The 6,414-nt window shown below is 44.3% G+C and overlaps 1 long non-coding RNA gene across 1 annotated transcript in view; it reads right to left on the reverse strand.

The window, feature by feature from the left end:
- Positions 1-1,135: 1,135 nt before the first annotated feature.
- Positions 1,136-6,414, reverse strand: part of LOC109301242 — an 80,477-nt gene continuing 75,198 nt past the window's right edge. Inside the window, exon 5 of the long non-coding RNA XR_002098483.1 lies at positions 1,136-1,799. This is a non-coding gene — a long non-coding RNA (uncharacterized LOC109301242). The remainder of the gene's footprint in view (positions 1,800-6,414) is intronic.

Consider the following 6,414-nt stretch of genomic DNA (forward strand, 5'->3'; position numbering starts at 1 on the left):
AAATATGTACTCCATGTTAAAGGAAAAACAAGAAAGGAAATTATACTTCCCCATGGATGGAAATTATAGAATTCAGCTCTTTACAGTGATAGGCATGCGACAGTACTTTGCAATAGTCACGGCCTGATAGTCATCTCTTACCTTCTGTTCATCTGCCAATTATTAAAGCTATCAGTACTTAACTGCCCATTTCTCCATGACTTTTTCATGTAATTTATGGCTGTGCAAAATACTGCAAAATTTAAACTATGGAGCGCATCATACCTGAGTGACTTTCCTGCTGGGTCAGAAGTGTTCTTACTGGCAAAATAACCGCTCTCTGCATCCATATCTGTACCCACCTCAGCTCCCCAGTGAACACCCAGACAGAGTATGAATAGCACACCCTGCTTCCTTAACTCTCTGGGGGTGGATGGGAATGTGAGAAATCATGCCAGAAATCTGATGAGGCTAGTGCACCAATCAGTATTCAGGACCTGACCTGAAAGTCTGGAAAATGTATTCCAGGGTGGAGCTGGGGGAAATGAGGGAATGGGTGACATTAGCTTTCGGCTCCCCAACTCACCTACCACAAGCAGCCACTAGAGATTTGGTGAGGTTTTCTAAACAAGAGACTAGACCTTGAGCAGGGTCTAATCCAGTTAAAGCTCAGACAGCAATGGTTTTGTTGGCTGGATCTCCCTGATGCTTCCACTCAGATGAGTTTTGTTCTCCCCTTCACACCCCCTCTCCCTGCCCAAATGTCTCACAAGCCACAGAGGTGGAACTGGATTTACCTCGGGATCCTGAAGCTTGTGTGCATTACAGATACCCCACCATTATAGCTGTGTCAGCATAGCTATTTCAGTAGAGGCCCCTGTTAGAAATATGATAGGTGGTGGCAGAGGGGTTTTCCTACCAGCTTGGTGACAACCCTCCTACACAATAGCAGCCAAACCTACAGAAGCCTCCTCCTGCCAGCTGTATCTACACCAGGGATTTCTTTTCCTTGCCTGGCCTGGGGGTGTAACCTTTTCACATCCCTCATATTTCATAGATTTCATAGTTCATAGACATTAGGGCTGGAAGGGACTTTGGAAGATCATCGAGTCCAGCCCCCTGCCCCAAGGGCAGGAAGTCAGCTGGGGTCACAGGATCCTAGCAACATAAATGTCCAATTGACTCTTACAGCCTACAACCATCTATGTCATTAGTTGGCTGACATTCACACTACAGAGACATTTTTGCTTGTTAGATGCGTTTTGTGCAAAACTGTATTTGCCCATCTCTACCATGATATAAAAGCTGATATTGAAATCAATGCAGTGGACTCCCAGATACCTCAGTCCATAGGTTTTGCAGTGGTATGGATTCTTTTCTCTCTTTAAGGTATTGATACAGACCTCATTTCCATAGTATGCAAGTGCCTTAGTTTCATATTGTCTATACCACCTAACTGTCCTTATTTTACAAACAAGGAACTGAGACAGAGAGAGACCATCTATTAGGCACTTAAGTATACTTCAGCACTTAAATGTAATCTAATTCCACCTTGCTCAAGTGCCTGAAAAACTCCTGCTTACCGTGAGGTAGCTTTAAGGCTAAAACTAAGATAATGACCCATTACAGAAGTACATGCATTAGTGGTTTTTCAGGGGTTTGAGCAGGGTGAAATAGGATCAGACATAGGCATCTACTTACACTTCAGTGATTCATAGGTGGAGCAGGATCTGGCCCTACGTAGCTTGCCCAAGGTCTTCCACATTCCAAATTGTATCTTTGTGATTGGATCCACCTTCTTCTCTCTTCCCTATAGTATGCTAATGTAAATAACTAAAGGGTTAGTACTACTTGCTTATTACACCCAATTACAAGGCAATTAGGTGTGGGCTCCCTTTACACAACACAGATTGTAAATCATAAAGTTGTATCCCTGCTTTACCATGTCCAGATTTCAGCTTTCATCTATATCCAGCAGGAGTGGGCTGGATTGATGAGAGCCTGACACTGAGCACTCCGGCTTCCTCAGGCTTTCTCTGCAGAACACATTTGTTGTAGTCCAGCCATTGGCTGCTGTTGTGGTAGAGGATCACAAAGGGAGAGGGGAGGACTGAATTCAGCACTGAGACATGGAGTGGGAAAAATTACAAGTTTGGCAATGGACAGACAGAAGGCCAGAGTATGTTAAGCCAGGATGAAAAAGTTAAAAGAAAAAGCATAAATTAAATGTGTGTGTGTTCTATTTTGCCATCTGTGTGTTTTCCCTCCTTATCATAGAATCACAGAATCATGGAAAATGAGGGTTGGAAGGGGCCTCAGGAAGTCATCTAGTCCAACCCCCTGTTCAAAGTAGGACCATCCCCAAGTAGATCAACCCAGCGCAGCTTGGTCTAGTTGGGCTTTGAAAACCTCCAACGATGGAGATTCCACCACTTTGAGTAACCTGTTCTAGTGTTTTACTACCCTCCTTGTGAGCAAATTCTTCCTATCCAACCTAAACTTCCCTTACTGCAACTTGAGACCATTGCTCCTTGTTCTGTCATCTGCCACCACTGAGAACAGTTCAGCTCCATCCTCTTTTGAACCCCTCTTCAGGTAGTTGAAGGCTGCTGTCAAGTCCCCTCTCAGTCTCCTCTAGTCTAAATAAGCCCAGTTCCCTCAGTCTTTCCTCATAAATCATGTGCCCCAGCCCCCTCACCATTTTGTTGCCCTCTGCTGGACTCTCTCCAATCCTTTCCACATCCTTTCCGTATTGGGGGGTCCAAAACTGGACACAGTATGCCAGATGTGGCCCCACCAGTGCTGAACAGAGGGGAATAATCACCTCCCTTGACCTACTGGCAACACACATACAGCCCAGTATGCTGTTAGCCTTCTTGGTAACCAGGGCACACTGCTGGCTGATGTTCAGCTTATTGTCACCTGTAACCCCCTGGTCCTTTTCTGCAGACCTACTCTCTAGCCAGACAGCCCCCAGCCTGTACTAGTTCATGGGATTGTTCCATCCTATGTGCAGGACTTTGCACTTCTCCTTGTTGAACCCCATGAGATTTCTTTTGGGCCCAATCCTCCAATTTGTCTAGAGCACTCTGAATCCTAGCCCTACCTTCCAGCATATCTACTGCTCCCCCCAGCTTGGTGTCATCTGCAAACTTGCTGAGGGTGCACTCCATCCCATCTTCCAGGTTGTTCACAGACCTCTTTTTCTACTACATCCCTCCGGTCCATTCCATTAGTATGTAAACAATATGAGGTTGGCCATGTCACTGGATAAGGGGATTTGTGATGGAATGCAAGTTGCCTCGTTGCATTGTGAGTTGCAGGTTGCATTGTGATAAGTGGGTCAATTGTCTATAGGCTTGTCTGACTTATTGCCTTCCTTCAAATATATGACAACTTTTAAATCCAAATATTTCTTTAAGAAAAAGAAAAAGTACCAGTAAGAAGCTCCGATATGCACCACAGAGGTTATATCCCTATATATGCACCACTGTTTTGTTTTTGGTTTTTTGGGGGGGAGACATTCCCTTAAATTGAGAGTCAGAAAATTTAGCTATGTTTTCAACTCAAGAGTGACTCATAATTGAAGGAGTGCAGAATGTATATGAAGGGCCGGGTAAAGGCATTCATCAGATGTAGCTCCCTACCTAGGCTCTTCTTCCAATAGGACTCACAATCTTTGCTAAAACTTGGGCCTAAGCCAGCAGTTTCAAGTTACATTTCTGTATCAACTTTAAGAATAAAGATGAAGTTCTGTATTAAATAAAGCTAAAAATAGAAGAGTTACAAGTTAGGACCAAAACAAATTGCCATTGACGTAACCTGAGTGTCCTAATAACTGAGGAAGTAATGTACCAAGGATTTTGTTTTACAAAAATGGGGAAAGAGTCATTTGCATTAATTTCTAAGAGAAGATAGCTGGACTGTTCATTGAAGTCTATACTGGCACATCTACACAAGATGCTTGCTGCTTAGTTGACTAGCTACAGAGTAAACATCACAGCATCTACACATCCATCCATATTAGGTTGGAGTAAACTAATTTAGTCCACAGCAGGATAGTACTTGTAAAAACAAGTACTATTCTGCTGCAGAATAAAAAAAAACTCTGCAGCAGCACACGTGTAGATGCTGAAGGGTCTGACTGGGGCATGAGGGTGCTTCAGTGCAGGGGCTGCTGGCTGGCTAGCCCCACACTGAAGCTCTCTTGTGCCCCGGCCAGCCCCTCTGCAGCATGTTGAAACAGTGGGAACATGCAAAGCTCCAATCTTCTCTCAAGGCTCCATCTATTGATGATAAAGTGGTTTTGGCATTAGTCCTCACACTCCATTTCCTTTTGTTGTTTCTCTCTTTTACCTCCTCCCCACCCCTTTTAAATTTTCTTTTTGAATTTAAAGTAATTTCTCTGAAGCCTTTGATAATATAACCCCTGGTATACTACCTTAGCAAAGATGAGTCCTCACTGATACATCTGGAACTGCTTTCTAGGATGGAAGCCAAACCATGAACTTAGGCAATCATGTGTCATCACTGAGGATTTAAAACACGATGTCCCTCAAGGACAAGTTTCTGTGGGCATGAAGTATCTCAGTGAGTTCTTTCTTAAATGTTAGGTAGATTATTATCAACATAATGGTGATGATGATACACAGCTGCATCTTTGTGCTTTTTTATAGCAGCCTCAAAACATCAATCTGTACCCTTCAGACTGAGAGCTCTCATTCCCTTACTTTCCAATCCTTTTTCTTTCCCCCTTTTAAATTGGATTAAATAGTTCTTATCAGATTTCATTTTTAAGACGGTCATATTTTACAATTGGTCTCATCCTCTTGGAATTGGAAGCAATTATATAAATTAAAGCCAGTAATTATATTCATGAATATGTAAAATCTCTAAACAAAGTCATTGCACAAGATAAATATTTCCATTTTATAAGGATAGTAAAAGCAGCTGTTAGAATAAGCCCTGGAGCCAAAGAAACCACTAAGGGAAAGGCAAAAGTGATTCTGGAGACCAGCTGTAGAAAGCATGTATATGACTGGCTAGAGACAGGAGAGTAACAGCACTCAGTAGGACTTGTGTTCTTGAGTCACTTGGGTTCCTTTGAACATCTCACTTATATAGTTTTGTGGGTCTTAACAAACAACCTAATGGGAAGTTCTTAGTATAATGCAACTTCCTTTGATAGATCTTGCTATCGGGGGCATCTATACAAGTGACGGAGCTCTGCTCTGATGCCTGCTAATTAGCATGTGTCAGAGCAGACTTGATTAATCGAGCCTGCTGTGAGTCTGCTGGACTCGTGCTAATTAGCACACTCCTGCAGTCTCTGCATCATGAGTATTCAGCATCCCCATGTTTCAAAATGGTGGAGGGGGTGCTTGACCTAAAACTCATTGAATGCCATTTTGAAGCCATTTCTAGATCAGAAAGGGGCCCATTGTTGTCAGCCTAGACTTGTTCTATTTCAAATATAGATATTTTCTTCTTTGGTTTCCAGTCTAGACTGCCACATGATGCTTATCATGACCTTAACTTAAGCTCCTTCAGACATCACATTAGTCTATAAATAATCTTAGCTATGGTGTTACAATTCTGTGTCTCTTCCTTAATGTGGTTAGGCACAGATGTTTCTTGTGTATGCTAATGATACCTATGGTTAATAGTTTTGCTGAAAATGGTTATTCTTATATTGCTTCACGACCTTAAAGGTTACTGCTTTTGCAAATACAGCAGTAAAGAATGGAAAATAGAAAAAAAAGTAAACATGCTCTTTGTAACAGGGGAGCTACCGGGGCCAATCTCCGCGAGGCCTGCCCACCTGTTCTTGGGCTAACCGCCCACCTTCTCACCCGCCATGCCTTGGTCTTAATTGATTAATTAATAGATGTAATTAGGCAGGAGGCTGCCCATTTTCTGCCCCGCTGCTAGGGGGCACTATCTGCAGCTCCATTCCTCCCCTACACCACAGCCCAAGCCTCTCTGATGACATCATGATATTCTCATATGTGTCAGTCCCCCAAGACGGGGCCCAGAATCCTACTGTAGGACCCCACCTGGGTTCCTCCCTTCAGGCGGACTCTGCCGCCGTCATACCAGGCCATATATTGTCCTGCCATTGGTTCCCCTTTGGGTGTGGTCCCCTCACTAGAACCTTCGGCTCACACTAGCCCCGGCCCGCCTCCAGGCCAGTTGGGACTCCAGGCCCCTGGCTCTTGGGCGTCCCTCTCAGTTGGCCTCCTTGCCCTTCTGACCCTCCTGGTCCTGGCCCCCACCTGGGCCATTCAGGGGAAGCTCTGGCAGGCCCTGATGTATGACCCATACTCTTATCCTGGGGTCCCCCTCTCTGGGTCCCCCTTTACAGATGTGGGGAGCTGAGGTACCTACACCATGACTGGTGCCTCAGGGTCTCACGGGGTCTTTCACTCCCCCCCG

This window comes from Gavialis gangeticus, unplaced genomic scaffold (assembly GCF_001723915.1).
Source record: "Gavialis gangeticus isolate Ggan-Ray unplaced genomic scaffold, GavGan_comp1, whole genome shotgun sequence".
Classification (NCBI taxonomy): domain Eukaryota; kingdom Metazoa; phylum Chordata; order Crocodylia; family Gavialidae; genus Gavialis; species Gavialis gangeticus.